Source organism: Schistocerca nitens, chromosome 9 (assembly GCF_023898315.1).
Source record: "Schistocerca nitens isolate TAMUIC-IGC-003100 chromosome 9, iqSchNite1.1, whole genome shotgun sequence".
NCBI lineage: Eukaryota > Metazoa > Arthropoda > Insecta > Orthoptera > Acrididae > Schistocerca > Schistocerca nitens.
The window spans coordinates 419,344,554-419,362,716 of record NC_064622.1 but is presented as its reverse complement, the minus strand read 5'-3'; the positions used below and the strand labels follow the sequence as shown (position 1 = coordinate 419,362,716).

General features: G+C 40.8%; 1 protein-coding gene and 1 long non-coding RNA gene across 2 annotated transcripts in view; both read right to left on the bottom strand.

The window, feature by feature from the left end:
• LOC126203645 (uncharacterized) overlaps positions 1-18,163 on the bottom strand; it is a 461,213-nt gene that overhangs the window by 238,709 nt on the left and 204,341 nt on the right. The gene's annotated exons all lie outside the window — the stretch shown is intronic.
• On the bottom strand, positions 12,329-13,261 carry LOC126203652 (uncharacterized). The gene is made up of 4 exons (XR_007540336.1): positions 13,134-13,261; positions 12,826-13,023; positions 12,519-12,715; positions 12,329-12,406 (listed from the first exon to the last, which is right to left on the bottom strand). It is a non-coding gene; the product is annotated as an uncharacterized LOC126203652 (long non-coding RNA).

The following is an 18,163-nucleotide window of genomic DNA, read 5'->3' as shown; positions in this document are numbered from 1 at the left end:
ATTATAAGTTTCTTTTCTCAGGCATTATCTCTCGATCTGGGACTGTTATACTCTGAAGATGGCTTCGGAAACATGAAGCTCTGGAAACTTGATCTGTATTGAGAGTTCTGCCATGAAGAAATTGCAAGGTTGGTGATGCATAACATACATTGCTACAGGTAGGCTAAGTGGTTGGCAGTGAATGCATTCAACAATGCTGTTAAATTTCTGATGGAACAAGATGCTGAATGAAAGTGAATAGGCCAATGCATGTACCATTATATAACTAACGCTTTACTACAAAGGTAAAACAGATGCCCTACACTGATCTCAGTGAATGTTTTTACGAGAACTATTAAACAACAATAGTTACGCTCAATGAGTATTCTCATGTTGCTCAAATAATTTGTTTATTGTAAACAAAACTCAGTTTTAAATGCCAGGCAAACATTGCTGACTGAACTGATGTTAGCCTCACAATGACGTAATGTTTCTGTTGTAGCAGCAGAACCACAGCGTCTCCAGCCAATAGGTGGTGTCTTGTCAGTGTCCATGACGTCGGCATGTGGTGCTGCTAGTGTGTTGGCTGCACTTATAGTAGGCGGATGCCCCCCACAACAGGAAAAAAATCCTCGTCGGTGATAAGCTGTCCCCGTTGCCTGGAAGGTGGGTGTCCTCCCCAATAGTAATGACTTTGTCACTGCTGGCTGACCCGTCACATGGGACATTAGGCCTGACCACGACAAACAAGCACACCTGTGGACAACAAACACGCTGATTTAAGTGCTGGTGCCTATGCCACACAAGAGAAATGTCAAATTTCAAGTTGTATGCCAAAACACATAGACCTTACACATAAAGAGTAGAGGGAGGTGCATATCACAATGAAGAATTCATCAAAAGGAGTCAGTTTCCAACTTTGAAACAAATTTTAAACTGGAAAAAATTATTACATTTTAGAAGATTCGCCTCTTTAGCTGTTACCACCATGGATTTCAAACGTATAAGCTACAGTTTCTATGTTTTACAGTTATATGAGGGACATCCTTATATTTTAATCTTGCCATGTGGCTTTGTGGTTAATGATACTTTGAGAAAGGTAATGATATGATGTAATTTTTGCCTAGTGAAGTTACTAGTGCCAATATTTTGTTAATTTTTGTTTGTTTCAATGTGCTCATATCGTTTGTTACTGTTTATACCACTACGTTGTACCATAATATCCAAGAGTGTGAAACTAGCTATGGATGAAACTGGCTAATCGCCTAACATCTTTCAGTACAATCTTCTCGTACTTCCAGCCATGTCAAGAAGTTGTACTTCCATGGATTTCTGAACAAATGCTGTAAGCCCACTGTGAAGCAGTAACCAACTGTTGCCTGGTTGCTGCCCTCATCTTTACTTAGCCATGGAACCAGATGCTCCTAAGGCCATTCACATGAGACTTTGAGGATATAGCCTTGGATACTACTCGCAGAAAGCCAAGTTGCTCTTACTACCTTTTCTACAACTCATTCGCTCTCTACTTCTTTTACAGCAGACCAATTCATAGATGATGTCTTGAGACAGGTGAATGATGTAACTAAGTACTGTAATCATTTCTCAAGGTCCATTTTTTGACAGAATATTGGTCTACAGCAATTTAGTGAGAACTGCTGATAGATTTCCGGACCGAAGACTAGTATCAAACTGGTCAGGGCACAGGAGGAGGCATTCTGTAAGTACTGATGAGGGGGTAGCTGTGCAGTTGCTGTGGGTATAAAACTTTTGTTACCATTCTGTGTTTGGTGAGAACTTGTAGCACCACTCCGTGACAATTACGAGAATTATGAACGTTTCCTCGAAAGAGTCTAATATTCAACATGGCCCTTACATTATAGTGCAAAATATACCACAGCAACTGCGGGAAGGTGGAAGACTGGTGCCCCTTTGATGATGTGCATGACAGGCAACAGAAAATGAGTCATGCTGATGACCAGTTTTAAGTAGAATACTGGCAAGAAATAGTGAGGAGTATAAATGAAGTGTGTATAGCAGCTGCCACAGGTGACCTTGGTGGCGAGGAGGTGCACTCAGTGGGGGAACAAGATTGCTTAATAGCTTGGTTGGGCAGTTGATGGGAAGTTCTAGTGAACTTGGTAGGAATGGAGACATTGATGAGTGGGGAGACATTACTGCACCACCGAGTGTGTGTGAAGAGTCACCTGACTTGCACACCAGCTATTATTATGACATAACTGACGAATTAAACACTGCTGGTACTATTGGAATTGTGTGAAAGTTTGACAAAAAGCAGGAACAATAAGAAATAAAAATTCATTGATGTGGCGAGTGTGGGGCCCAGGCTCCAGAACAGTATATGAAAGACTGCAAGGAAGCAAGCACTTCTGAACTGCAAGCGAGAGAATTCAAACAAGCATGTTTATTACAAAATGCAAGAGTGCCTCTAGACGAAACTAATATGATTTATAAATTTGTATTTGATAGAGATTCCAAATATGAACTGCCATCAAGATTTGATAGCACTTATGCATTGTGCTTTTAGACTCCCAGGCTGAATGGTGAATAGGAAGAGAAATGATAGAAATTCGATGCCTGTGACTGAGTTTGGTAAAAAAAGCCAAAATAAAAGAGTTGTTGTATGGAGGAGAGCTGGTGCCCATTTCAGCTGATATCAATCCGACTGTAAAAGTAGCCGTAGGTGGTTTAGAAAGTGAGGTATTGGTTGACACTGTTCATAGATTTCAGTGACTTCACCCAGCAAAATGGACACAGTACTACTGCTGATCTGTAACGTTAAAATTTTTGGTGCTACAGGGATGGTGTCGAAAAACTATCCAACACGAAGTCAAACTACTCTTGCAGTTCAAAGTTTTGGTCACAGAAATGCACACGTTAGAGAAATCAGAAACTCAGTGTTAACATGTTCATAGGTACCGATTTTTTAATATGCATTGTTGTGATGTAAATGACGAGTGCTGTTGTATAATAATGTACATGCAATGTTAATGTATTTTATTTCTTTGGCGCTCTTTAACAACTAAATAACTAAAGTCATTATTTTATGTTCAGTGGTTGGTAAAACGCACCTGTGTGTGGTTTTTCTGTATATTGTTGTTGTTGTTGTTGTACGTGATTTGTGTTGAACCGGTACCTAATAAACCATGTGTATTTCCAAATATGAAAATACTCGTTTTCTAACAAAATCTCAGCAGGTTATGGGCCCAGGTGCGCGCTAAAAGGACACTTGTACCAAAATAATAACGTAGCTCTGTGCAAAAGGTTTTTAAAGTTGTCTCCAAGAAGACGTTTTTGAAATTCTTAATACCACGCAACCAACGATGAATTCAACAAGAATTATCAACATTGGAGTGGTGGAAGGCAAAACAAATTGGAACACTTGGAAATACAAAATAAGTATTTGTCTATGAGGAATTCCTGGCGCACTTGATGTTGTGGAAGGCAGGTTAGTGAAACCTAGTATTATTTCAGAAAGTGCTACTGTTGAACAAAGGGTGATCTACAAAACTGCTTTAGAAGCTTTTAACAAAGCAGACAGCAACGCTCTACTTGTTTTGACTACAAATATGTTGGAAAAAACTTTGCAGAAAATAATCCATATAAACACAGCATGTGAAGTGTGGACAGAATTACACAAAATATTTGATGGTGTCTTTGAAGACAAAGTTTACAACCTTTGTTTGCAGTCCTTTAGTTACAAAAAGGCTCCTGAAGACGACATTGCGACACATATTTCCAAACTGAAAAATTTGTGGAGTGAATTGGAACAGGAAATGACTAAAGATATCATAAATAATTCAGAAATGCCTGATTTGTTTTTGATTTGTAAAATATTAGGTACACTACCAGAAGACTATTTTTCGTTTAAATCTAGTTGAATGCTAACGTCTAGAGATGACAGAACAATTGATAATTTATCAAATCAATTGTGTGCATATGAAAAAGCTCTGAGTACAAAGGAGGATGATTTTAGTAAACAAGAAGCCCTCACTACAGACTCATCAAGTCTGTCATTTCAGCAAGTAAATCCAATAGAGAAGAAGAAGAAAATATGTAATTACTGCAAGAAACCCAACCATACAATTAAAGTGTGCAGAAAGTGGGCAGCGGATGGCAAACCTCCAAAACTGGCTACCACAGATACAAATACGCTACTTCTTGCTGTGACATCTTCTTTGACGAACTCTGAATGTAGAAATGACGACTGGTATATAGACAATGGTGCAACAAGTCACATTACAAATCATAGGAATTGTTTCAAAACATTTCAGTCTTTTCTAACAAAACACTCAGTTACTACAGCTAATGGTGACATAATTGAAGCAATTGGAAAAGGTTCAATAGACACAGAAGCAGCAGTTGGAGGAAAATGGAACAGAATTACCTCGACAGATGTATGGTATGTACCTCAGATTCACAAGAATCTATTCTCTGTTCTTCCAGCACAGGATAAACATCCAGAAAGTAAATCCACATAAACTGGAGAAATTTATCATCTTAAGATTGATAATGTCACTAGATTGGTAGGTGATCGCTTTGTAGGCCTTTTTAAACTTGCTGTAAGAAATGTGAAACCTAGCTCCCTGAGCGAAGTTTATACCACTAGCAGAGACAATATGTTGCAGCTCGATCACGAAAGATTTGGAAACAAGAATAAGCGCCATGTGAAGTCAGTACTTTGTGGCGAGTTAAATATTGAGGTGGAAATGGACAGTGAACTTTGTGAAGGCTGTATCGATGGCAAGGCTCATCGTTTAGCATTTGGCAACAGAAAGAGGACAGCAGAACCAGGTGAGCTTATTCACGCTGATGTACGTGGTCCGTTTCAAGTACCTCCTGCGTCAGGACGCTGGTATTTTGTTCTTTTAAAAGATGATTGAACAAAGTTTAGGGTAACATATTTCATACAAGAAAAGTCTGGAGTTGCAGAATATTTAAGGCAGTTAATAGCTGAAGCAAAAGCTGCTGGACATACCATCAAGGAACTTCTGAGTGATAATGGGAAAGGATTTGACAACAAACAAGCAAAAGAGATTCTTCACAAAGAGGGTATAATTAAAAGCCTCACAATACCATACACTACAGAACAAAATGAGTGCAGTGAAAGAGAGAACTGTACAGTTGTGGAAACTGCCAGAGCCATAATGCATGCACATGCAAACATCCCACAGAAACTTTGTTGGTGAACACGACCTTCTCCATATGAATTGTGGTATGAAAGAAGCCAAGACTGAAACATCTGCCGGTGATAGGCTCCACTTGCTTTACTCATATTCCAAAACAACAGAGAAGGAAGATGGACCATAAAGCACTGAAAGGATTCCTTATTGGATATGATCACAATGAAAGTTACACAATTTATTGTGGAGAAGTGTTCAAACCCATTAGATCACAAGATACCATCTTTGAGGAGAGGCCACTGAAGAGTGAGAAAAGTTCAACTTTTCCAGTGAATGTTTTCAATCATCAGGATCCAGCGTCTTAGACTGCAGACCAATGGTATTGATACTGAGAGTGAAGAGGATGGCATTTCCTTGGATGTAGATGAAGACCCTCAGGAGGAAAATCAGGGAGACACAAGTGGAGAAGCTTTACCATGTCTACGTTATAGGTTAACCGTCAGACCTCCACAAAATTTGATGATTATATAATGAACCTCTCAATATCTTTCCAAGAACAAGATACATACAGCGATGCCATGAAGTCTGTTCAAAACGATTTCTGGAAGGAAGCTACGGATTCTGAAATAAAAGCTCTTCAAGAAAATAAAACGTGGGATGTGGTTGACCCACCATATACAAAGAGGGCCATTTCTAATAGATGGGTGTATAAAGTTAAAACAAATGCTGATGGCTCAGTCAATAAATTCAATGCAAGATTGGTGATTAAGGGTTATTCGCAGCAGAGAGGAGTTGACTATGACCAGACGTTCAGTCCTGTAGCTAGAGTGTCTACCATTGGAGCACTACTAAATGTGAGAGAATGAAACTTTAACAAACTGATGTTTCAATTGCTTTTCCTTATGGTGATTTAAAAGAAACCATTTATATGCAACAACCTCAAGGATGTGTTGATGTGCCGGCCGGGGTGTCGGAGCAGTTCTAGGCGCTACAGTCTGCAACCGCGCTACCGCTCTGGTCGCAGGTTCGAATCCTGCCTCGGGCGTGGATGTGTGTGATGTCCTTAGGGTAGTTAGATTTACGTAGTCCTAAGTTCTAGGGGACTGATGACCTCAGAAGTTAAGTCCCATTGTGCTCAGAGCCATTTGAACCATTTTTGATGTGATGATGGGTCTGGGAGAGTATGTCGCTTGAAGAAAAGGCTATATGGACTGAAGCAGGTTCCGCATCGCTGGAATGAGAAGTTCAATAATCATCTCACTAAATTGGGCTTTGTGAGGAGTGAAGCTGATCCTTGTCTTTTCATGAGAGAGTAAGGCTGTAAGAAAATATTCCTTATGTTTTATGTTGATGATGGTCTGATTGCAGCTCACAGGAACAGGAACATGAAGACATTGTCAGTGATTTAAGAGAAGAGTTTAAAATTACTTCAGTGCCTGCATCATTTTTCTTAGGTCTGGAAATTGACCAACAAGAACATGTGTAAGTCAAACTCATTAGACAGAGAAAGTACTAGAACGTTTCAACATGAAGAACTACAAGGCTGTAACTATGCCCATTATAAATAACAATGATACCGAAGAAAGTCCTCGCAACTCTGAATTTCCATACAGGAAAGCTGTTGAAGCACTGATGTTTCTGATGTGTGGGAGACGTCCTGACATTGCATACGCTGTCAGTGTTGTATCAAGAAATCTTGAAAATGAACAGATCGTGATATAGTGAAAGTTAAAAGAACCTTACGATACCTGAGAGGCACAACAAATTATGGACTTGTATATAAAAACAATTCTAAGAAGCAGGTTTTTGAGTGTTCTTGTGATGCCGACCATGTTGGTGGTGATATTGGCTCTGGGTGCTCAACATCTGGTGTCCTTTGTCTGTACTCTGGGGCATCTATCTCCTGGATTAGTCAAAGGCAATCTTCTGTTGCCACATCCACAACTGAAGCAGGGGTTGTGGCTGCCAGTGAAGCTGCTCGAGAAATTTTCTGGATCAAGAACCTTCTGACAGAATTGGACCAATTGGAGGCAACACCAGTTCTACAGGCTGACAACGAAGCTGCTATCCGGCTTGCCCAGAATCCCGAGTTTCACTTAAGAATGAAGCATATTCAAGCAAGGCATTTCTTTGTTCATGAACTAGTTAGTGCTTATGAAATCACAGTTGCAAAAATAGACACTGTAGAACAACTTGCTGATATACTTAAAAAGCCAGTTTTCCATTAGATATCAGTATTTATGTAATAAGATTAGACTTTGCAAGTTATTAAATAAGGGAAAGTGTTAATGTATTTTATGTCTTTGGTGTTCTTTAATAACTAAATAACTAAAGTCAGTATTTCTTGTTCAGTGGTTGGTAATACGCATCTGTGTTGGTTTCTCTGTATGTTGTAATTGTTGTCGTATGTGCTATGTGTTGAACCGGTACCTAATAAACCATGTGTATTTCCAATTATGCAAATATTCGTTTTCTAACAAAATCTCAGCATGCGGGAAAAGGCAGTCATCAGATCAGGGAAGTTAAACACCATCAGACTGGGCTAGAACTTGGATGGGTAACCACTCGGTCTGCCGAGCGCTGTTGGTAAGCAGGGTGTACTCAGCCCTTGTGAGGCAAACTGAGGAGCTACATGATGGAGAAGTAGCAGCTCCGGTCCTGTAAACTAACAGTCAGTAGAGCGATGTGCTGACCACATGCCCCTCCACATCTGCATTCAGTGACACCTGTGGGTTGAGGATGACATGGCACCATGTCGGTACCGCTAGAACTTCATGGCGCCTGTTCACGCAGAGTTTAGTTAGGAAAATGCAGTAGTAACACAATTATTGTAGCAAAAGGAGCCTTTCTGGAAAATTTTGAACTTCGAAGTAGGACCAAAGGTTGTAATGAAAAAGAAGTATGAAATATAAGTTTGTATCTTTGTAGAGTTCAAAGGGAAGAAGAAAAAGGATGTACGTGTTATCCTCTGGAAGGAGGACCAGAAACAGATGCATGGAAAGTTGATGAAGGGATGGTGGATGAGGCACATTAAAAAGGGTACAACGTTTCCTGCTCTATGGGAAACTTCACAGTGAGGCGACTGTGCGTACTTGAGCCGGGTAGAACAATGCATTCTTTCCTTGTTCTATTCTCCTCCTCATCTGTTTAATATATTGCTGGTAGTCTTCAGTATGTGCGTATAGACAACAGAGAAGTCAGAAAGTTATTGAAATGGCAAGAGAATATGTGAAGTAAGTCAATGGTTGGATACAGGATGTCATGAGAATATCATGATAAACGTAAAATCCCAAAAGTAGAACAGTGTGAATAGAGTTTTGAAATACAGAGAAAATAACAAGGGGGATATGAAGTGAAAACAAGACAAAATTCTGGCTAAACCACGATATTGGAAGTAACGCTCTGTGATATACATCTATGAACAGTGTTTTTATGGTTTAAGTAAAATAGGTTACAAGAGGAATAAATGTAATAGAAATGTAACTTGGAACTAAGGTAACAGTGCAGAATATGTAATATATATGAGGGCAAGTATCTGATGTTTAGAAGATGAGTAATTTGTGTCACAAACAGGTGTGTGATCTGTATATTTTATGTAACTGGGTAAGGAAATAAGAGACTGAGCAGTGTGGAGCACCAGAATAGGTGGTCTCAGAAGTGTAAATATAAAAAGATCTAGTGATTAAGTAAATGTAGCAAATGCAATCAAGAAAGTATATTTTTCAGTCTATAATAAACAAAAAAGTACAATAATGGACAGGGAAAAGTCTATGGAGTCATGAGTGGTATTCCTTGGACAGAGTAAATCATAATGAGTAATAACGTTAAGCTTCCATCACTAAAGTCATGTCTAAAATTATTCTGAAAATTTGGAAAAAGTAGTGTAACAAATTAATCTGTGTGTACTTAGAAAACAAACTTTGTTACATGGTGAGGAAAATGGTTGCCTTCAGGTGTCATTATGAGGCTAATATTCTGACATCTATGAACCTAACTCACATCTCGAGAAAGTGGGCTCTGGAGTAAGAACAGGAGTGGACGATGGTGTTGATGAGGTACAAGGTGTCATGGCAGACATGGTGGACAGCAATACTCTCTTTTGTCCCATGCCTAGGGTTAGATGTCAAGGTGGAGGGTCATAATCACTTACCTCATATCTTACAGGTTAACACACCAGCACTAGCACGTGAAACTGGGTGGTGAAGTTAGATGTGAAGTGTTAAGTAGTACGACAAAGTAACTGTGATAACACTACATGCATAGCATAAAGAGATACTCTTACTGAAATATGTTGTATTTGAATTAACTTTAAATTTAATACACACACACACACACAACAAAGATGATGTGACTTACCAAATGAAAGTGCTTGCAGGTCGACAGACACACAAACAAACACAAACATACACACAAAATTCAAGCTTTCGCAACAAACTGTTGCCTCATCAGGAAAGAGGGAAGGAGAGGGAAAGACGAAAGGATGTGGGTTTTAAGGGAGAGGGTAAGGAGGGGATTGGAATGACTCCTTACAATGTGAGAAGGTTGAGACATGGCAGTGTAGATTCTTCCACTTTGCATGCTCAGCACACTCATAGCTAATCTGTTGATAAATTAAAATGATGGAGAGTGATAAGTATATGCATTCACAGGATGATGTACATAGGCTGGCCGCGGTGGTCTAGCGGTTCTAGGCCCTCAGTCCGGAGCCGCGCGACTGCTATAATCGCAGGTTTGAATCCTGCCTCGGGCATGGATGTGTGTGATGTCCTTAGGTTAGTTAGGTTTAAGTAGTTCCAAGTTCTAGGGGACTTATGACCTTGGAAGTTGAGTCCCATAGTGCTCAGAGCCATTTGAACCATTTTTTGATGTACATAGGGGTTGGGTTGGTTGGGTTGTTTGGGGGAAAGAGACCAAACAGCGAGGTCATCGGTCTCATCAGATTAAGGAAAGATGTGGAAGGAAGTCAGCCATGCGCTTTCAAAGGAACCATCCCGACATTTGCCTGGAGGGATTAAGGGAAATCACAGAAAACCTAAATCTGGATGGCCGGACGCGGGATTGAGCCGTCGTCCTCCCGAATGCGAGTCCAGTGTGCTAACAATTGCGCCACCTCGCTCACTGATGATGTACATAGAATTTGATTACAGTAAGTTTTGCGAAAACATGCTTTGTGATTTCAGTGTTAGATCGCAAGATATACCAGTTTCAACTAAGCACTGAAATTAGAATTTGTAGGACCACCTGAAGGCAGGAAGCTACCATTGTTGCATAGGGAGGAAAGGGAGGGGGACAAGGGCACCGTGTCATTAGGGCACGAAGGAGAGCATAGTTGCAGAAAGTTTCGGAGAGCTGACAAAAGGTTTCGCTAAGGCACAAACAATTAGTAAGACTGAATTTCTGAGGGCAGATATCACTTGGAAATCAGTGAACGGACGAGTCCAAGGAAAGAATGACCAAGGAAAGAAAAATAGTAAGTGCAAAAAACGCATTTTAAGACAGTAAAAATGAAGGGATAATTTTTCAGAGAGTGTTGCTAAAGAGTATCCACTGCAGAAACCAATATAGGACACTGCAGTTTTGATAGACAAATAATTGATAAAGTGGCTTGTCTGATGTCACAACAGCCTCATATATTCTAAGTAAGACAGACAGGCCATTGAATGGAAGAAAACGTCTTGGGGCTTGGCTGATGTCGGACTTACTTCAGACTGTAACCTGACTTGGTCACATCATACGCTTTGAATTTGTTCATTTCATATTAAATAAGACTAAAGACATAAAATCACATAGGCAGTCTTTTTAGTTGCCGTTTCAATATTTATTTCTGATGGTGGCAATATCTACAGACTTAGATGGAGGTAGTTTAAGTGAACAAAGCATATGGGAGGTCATACATTATGATTCAACCAACTGTTGGTCAGTGGGTTGAGGCCTTCATTGGTATACTGGCTCATTGTTGTAACAGGATGTCAACGATGGCCGTGTGGTTGAGCCCAGGTTGCTAGTGTGATTTTTGTTCTGAAGAAATCGTGTGATTTTATTCAAGGCAGAGTCCAAAACTTTGCTAAGAGCTACATGGCACAACATCAAAGGGATTTTAAGGTTGTCTACGAGTGACTAATTACGACACAGCGGCATTGTTTTTTATTCACATTAGTTTGTCTCCCAACTCCCTGAATTCAGATGAGTATTGTTGTCAATTTTGCACATTGGCAAGTTTGTGTTGGTATTCTGACCCTTTCCCGAGTGTTATTGTAGTCATGCAAGATTCAGTGATGTGTGCAGACTGGACTGCAGCATAAAAAGAACTGCATCATAGGTAGGGATTGCGTGGCTGGTTTTAAGGCACGCAGGCACTTAACGTAGTTCTATGACAAAATTAATTCCTGCACTCCTGTTGGACCGTCGATTACTGTCACATGCAAACTGTTCTGTATTACATTACATGTACTGCCTTGGTTCTTTCTGTCGATGCAGTCCAGTGTACTTAAATAACATCAAATTGATAAACTATGTTCACAAAATAACCAAGAGAAGGTCAACTATGTTACAGTTTAAGTTGAAATTTCAATGAATGTTGTTGATCAGTAGATCACAGGTAGCTAAAACAAACAACAGTCGGAAGTTACCGGTAAATAACGGTTTGTGTCTATTAGTATGACTTTCACAAAGTGACAATCTGAGAGAGAAAAGGTTGTAATGAAATATTTCTGTCTGTAACATTGCTAGCTGTGGTGAAAAACGGACCAAATTTGTGAATGAGCGACTCTGTAGTTTTAGCCCGAACTGAAAAGTTAAGCAATGAGAAAAAAAAATGGAATGGTCTACAGGAGCTTACTAAGATGTGTGATCGGATGTCAGTGTTAGAAATGTAGAATGGTGATATGGGAGGAAATAAGAATAGTCCAACATAGTTGGGCAGATGTTGACACTAATCTGTGTGTACTCTGGAGTCAACAAAAGCTCTTTCCCATCCAACACGTCTAAGTAGACTGTAAATGAAAGCATTAAGTTTCATCAAACTGTTCTGTTGTCGATGAAGGTAAATAAATAACCAAGTGTAAGATCACAAAATTATAGTAGAATGGAACATATACTCACCATTCTCCTTGTTCTCGAGACTGAAGACCGTTCTGCATGGTCTGTGGAATGCTGACTTCTTCAAGGTAAAATTAGCTCCTTCCTGGCCAACATTTCTGAATAGTACTAGACACCGAAGGCCAATTTGTCTAGCCAGAAGGGCAGTTGCTGTTCTGGACCAAAATGCTCCTCACCGCAAAGTGGGCCTGATTAGACAGTGAAGAAACTGGGTACATTTCATCAAAGTGTATACTTAAGGATCTTGGTAAAAATTGCAGAAGAATATAAGAACACAGAATCACAATGGAGTGTACTCACAGTCCCATCTCTTGTGCTCGAGTTTGAAGACTGTTTTATCTAGTGAGCAGGATGCTTGCTACTCTGCACCAAATTCAGCTCCTTTCTAGACAACAGGCCTGAGTAGTACTTGGCCGTGAAGGCTGTTTTGTTAGCGAGCCGAATACCTGCTGCCCTGGACCAATATAGTCAACCTCCAGCCAGTAGGATTGAGTTAACTGTGAACAATAACGGTTACTTTTTATCAAAATGTAGCCACATCGCTAGAGGTAACAAATATAAAGTAGTGTGTGAACAAAATATCAAGCAGACTGGATCGTATACTCACCATCCTACTTCCTGTTGTCGAGTCTGAACACCATCTCGCCTGGTGAGCGGAATGCTTCCTGCTCTGGGCTGAAACCAGCTTCTTCACGGAAAACAGACCTGAGTAGTGGTTGGCTCTGAAGGCTGTTTTGTCAAGTGTTCAGAACAGTTGCTGTTTTGGGCCAAAATCAGCACACTGCCAGCAAACAGGCCTGAGTAACTGTGAACAAAAGAACTATGTTTCATTAAAATTTACCCCAGTTGATCAATGTGAAAAATATAAACCAGTGTAAGAAGACATTATCACAGGACACTGGATTGGATACTCACCATTTTAGTTCCTTAGGTCGAGTTCGAACGCCGTTTTGCATGGCGAGCAGAATTCTTGCTGCTCCAGGCTATAATCAGATTCTTTCCGGCAAACAGTGCTTGGTCCTGAAGAGTGTTTTGTTTAGACATCACAACACTTGCTGCTCTGGGCCAGTATAGTCACTCTTCTGTCCAGCAGGAATGTGTAGACTACTGTGAACGAAAAGGTTACATGTTATCAATATGTACCTATATCGATAGAGGTACAAAATATAAACAAGTGTGTGTACAAAATGTCAAGCAGACTGGATCATATACTCACCATCCTACTTATTGTGCTCTAGTCTGAATGGCGTTTTGTGTGGTGAGCGGAATGCTTGCTGCTCTGGACTAAAACCAGCTTCTTCCCGGCCTACAGGTCTGAGTAGTGCTGGCCACGAGGGGCATTTTGTGGAGTGTGCAGAACAGGTGTTCTTTGGGGCCAAAATTGGCACACTCCCAGCTAACATGCTTGAGAAGACTGTGAACAAAAGGGTTAAAGTTTATTAAAATGTACCCATATTGACAGAGCTAAAAAAAAAATAAACAAGTTTATGAACACATTATCACATCAGTGTTGATTGTATACTAACCAGTCTACTTCTCGCACTCAACTTCTAGCGCGCAGAATGCTGGCTCCACATGGGGTAGAGCAAGTTCCTGTCTGCCTGACATGCCTGAGTGCACTGTGAAGAAAAAGATTAACTTTCATGAAAACGCACCCTTGTTTACAAAGGTAAGAAACATAAACTGGTGTAAGAACACAATAAAATTTACAAAACTGATTAGTTAGTTGTGCAGTAAATTTAATCTCAACTGTTTACACCAAGGTATGTGTAAGTTTACAGTGTAGAAAACATAGGGTAAAATGTTGTTATGATCAAAACACAAATGTCGCGTGAGTATCTACAGCAAGTAGTTTAGTTCTTGTGATACATGCTGAGCAGTGTTGGAGCAACTTTGTAGTGTTTTGGAGAGTGGATAGTAAGCATTTTATCCATTGCTGTGAATTTTTATTATTTAACACTGGTTAAGACGGTCATACAGCCATCCAACACACCATTCAAGCAGTTCTATCTTTGCAGCATAAATTCAGAAAATTTTCATCCCTCGACTACACTATTTCTCTCTCTCTCTCTCTCTCTCTCTCTCTCTCTCTCTCACACACACACACACACACACACATTAATTTCAGAGTTGCTCACTGCATAGGTCGTCACGGTGGGTTTATTCTTTTTGGGAATAGCTGTCTTATTTCCATATTGTCTGCAATGAGGATGCTCGATAATAGGTTCAAGGGAATGACATCAGTATCAGCCAGAAGCGACGGGATGGTGGAAGGTCTCCTGTATCCCACATACAGAATCTGACGAAGTGGTATGCATGTTCCGTATTTCCGTCGCTGGTAGGCAAACACGATGTGGTTAACGTCATCTCACACTCTGTATTGCCACATAGTGAGCCCACCCTCCTAGTTATGTAAACATGTGGTTTAAATGGTTCTTGCTTGAATTTTAGGAGTGCCAATGTTTCATAAGAACTTTGCACTATAGTTCACCTAGTATATCTGTAGAATTGTCGTATATACACTCCCAGAAACCATGGTCGGATAACAGTGTAACTACGTCTATGTTCACACGATCCATGCATTTGGAGCTTCCTGGCAGATTAAAACTGTTTGCCGGACCGAGACTCGAAGACTGGAAGTCTCATATCAGCGAACACTCCGCTGCAGAGTGAAAATCTCTTTCGGAATCAATGCATTTATAAAAGATTAGTGTAGCAATTCTCTAAGACAGAATGGCCACCAAGCTGTGTTAGTGGCGTTCATGTTTGGTGTTGTACCAGAACTGGTAGGATATATAAGGTATGTGAACAGCTTCAAATGTTGAGTGGTCACTGTAAATGACATTGGTATGCTGTATACACATGAGAGACAGCATTACCAGCTCCTGACTGGACTGAAAGTAACCTCAGAATGGGCGGCCATTTGGTTGGCTCGTCAAATAATTCAGTGTCAAGATGTCACATTGGTTTAAAATTGAACATACACACACACACACACACACACACACACACACACACACACACACACACACACGTGTAGGTTACTGTTAACACTACAACACAAATAGATCCATTTGGAGTGATGCCATGACTGGGAAGTACAGACTGCTTACAAATGCATGCACCATCATGCATTATGTTTCATGTGACAGTATCATGTTGCATTTTTTAACAGGACAATGCCTATCCACACATGGATGTATATCTGTGAACTATCTGCGTAACTGAGTATTCTTATGGCCTGCAAGATTCCTAGATCTATTCCTGATGGTGCATGATTTAGACCAGTTCGGACATCAATGATGTCATCATTCCTGTATCGAGAATATGAAGTATGATTACAGTGGTCGTGTGTTGGGATACCTCAGGAGAAGATACAACGGCTTCATGAAACCCTTTCTAACCAATTTAGATGATGCATCCAGGCAGGAGGGATTTCAGCATCTTGCTGATAAATGAAGTAAATTTGACTCAATGTGTTAATCACTGAAATAGCATCATGTATCCTCTCAATTTGTGAAATTTCATTTCATCTCCTCCGCCTTTTCTGGGTATTTCTCTATTTTAGTCAAACAGTGCAACTTGGACTCCACTGCAGCGATGTCCTCTGATAGAGGAAGATGTTATCCATTTCTGTCTTAATGCTTAATTTTATTTTGATTCCAGATGACATGTTCTGGATCTCTTGTGGGTTAATTTTAAGGGGTGGCCGGATTACTAGTCGGGATGCATGTATTGGTTCAGTACAGAATGGTGTCATAAAACCGTTGACCCGGTCCTGACACAAGCTAGCTAGCCCACAGCTGATGTAACTGGTCCTTGATATCCTGGATAGTTTCACTGGGATGGAGATGGCGTACGAGCTGATGTCCTATATATTCTATTGGGTATAGAGCTAGTAGCTAAACATAACACAGAGAGCTGATAGGGACGCATGTTGCATGTGGATGATCGTTGTCCTCTTGAAAAATGGCACTATGATACTGTCTCATAGGAGGTACCACATGAAGATGCAGGATGTAAGTGACGTATTATTGTGCCATCAGAGTTCCCTTGGTCAATACCAGCCACGACCTGAAGTCATACCCGATTTTTCCCTACACTGGAATAATCATACAGCAATACTCCAAATGCAGCCTTCTGTGTTGTGGTGTTTATGCCAGCCTACACATGGTGTAGTAATCCCCTAGTCTGGCTGCTGGTTGTCTCTGACCAATGTTGCGGGATGACACAATGTTGAGGGAGCCCATTAATTGTTCTCAGACAGCAGACAAGGATATCAAAGGGTTACAAATGTTTCGTGCACAATAAGGAGTATCTCCCTTATGGTGTAATCATATGTGTTCGATTGGAACCATGACGATGAGTATACCTGCCCTCATATTCCCTTGCAGTCCACCATCGGGCCACTGTCACATCTGAATGCTTCAAAAACTTACACCTGCCAAGAGACTCTTTGAATTTCTGTCAGGCGCTATCTCCATTTCACATCATTTCACAGCGTCTCTGTGCCCTTCACAGTCATCACTTAATGTTGACTCTGTTTTGCCTCTTATAGAGGGTGTTACAAAAAGGTACGGCCAAACTTTCAGGAAACATTCCTCACACACAAAGAAAGAAAATATGTTATGTGGACATGTGTCCAGAAACGCTTACTTTCCATGTTAGAGCTCATTTTATTACTTCTCTTCAAATCACATTAATCATGGAATGGAAACACACAGCAACGGAACGTACCAGCGTGACTTCAAACACTTTGTTACAGGAAATGTTCAAAATGTCCTCCGTTAGCGAGGATACATGCATCCACCCTCCGTCGCATGGAATCCCTGATGCGCTGATGCAGCCCTGGAGAATGGCGTATTGTATCACAGCCGTCCACAATACGAGCACGAAGAGTCTCTACATTTGGTAACGGGGTTGCATACACAAAAGCTTTCAAATGCCCCCATAAATGAAAGTCAAGAGGGTTGAGGTCAGGAGAGCGTGGAGGCCATGGAATTGGACCGCCTCCACCAATCCATCGGTCACCGAATCTGTTGTTGAGAAGTGTACGAACATTTCGACTGAAATGTGCAGGAGCTCCATCGTGCATGAACCACATGTTGTGTCATACATATAAAGGCACATGTTCTAGCAGTACAGGTAGAGTATCCCGTATGAAATCATAATAACGTGCTCCATTGAGCGTAGGTGGGATTACATGGGATCCAATCAAGACATCACCAACAATGCCTGCCCAAACGTTCACAGAAAATCTGTGTTGATGATGTGATTGCACAATTGCGTGCGGATTCTCGTCAGCCCACACATTATGATTGTGAAAATTTACAATTTCATCACGTTGGAATGAAGCCTCAACCGTAAAGAGAACATTTGCACTGAAATGAGGATTGACACATTGTTGGATGAACCATTCGCAGAAGTGTACCCGTGGAGGCCAATCAGCTGCTGATAGTGCCTGCACACGCTGTACATGGTACGGAAACAACTGGTTCTCCCGTAGCACTCTCCATACAGTGACGTGGTCAACGTTACCTTGTACAGCAGCAACTTCTCTGACGCTGACATTAGGGTTATCGTCAACTGCACGAAAAATTGCCTCCTCCATTGCAGGTGTCCTTGTCGTTCTAGGTCTTCCATAGTCGCGAGTCATAGGCTGGAATGTTCCATGCTCCCTAAGACGCCGATCACTTGTTCTGTCGGGACACCTATGTTCTGGAAATCTGTCTCGATACAAATGTACCGCGCCACGGCTATTGCCCCGTGCTAATCCATACATCAAATGGGCATCTGCCAACTCCGCATTTGTAAACATTGCACTGACTGCAAAACCACGTTCGTGCTGAACACTAACTTGTTGATGCTACGTACTGATGTGCTTGATGCTAGTACTGTAGAGCAATGAATCGCATGTCAACACAAGCACCGAAGTCAACATTACC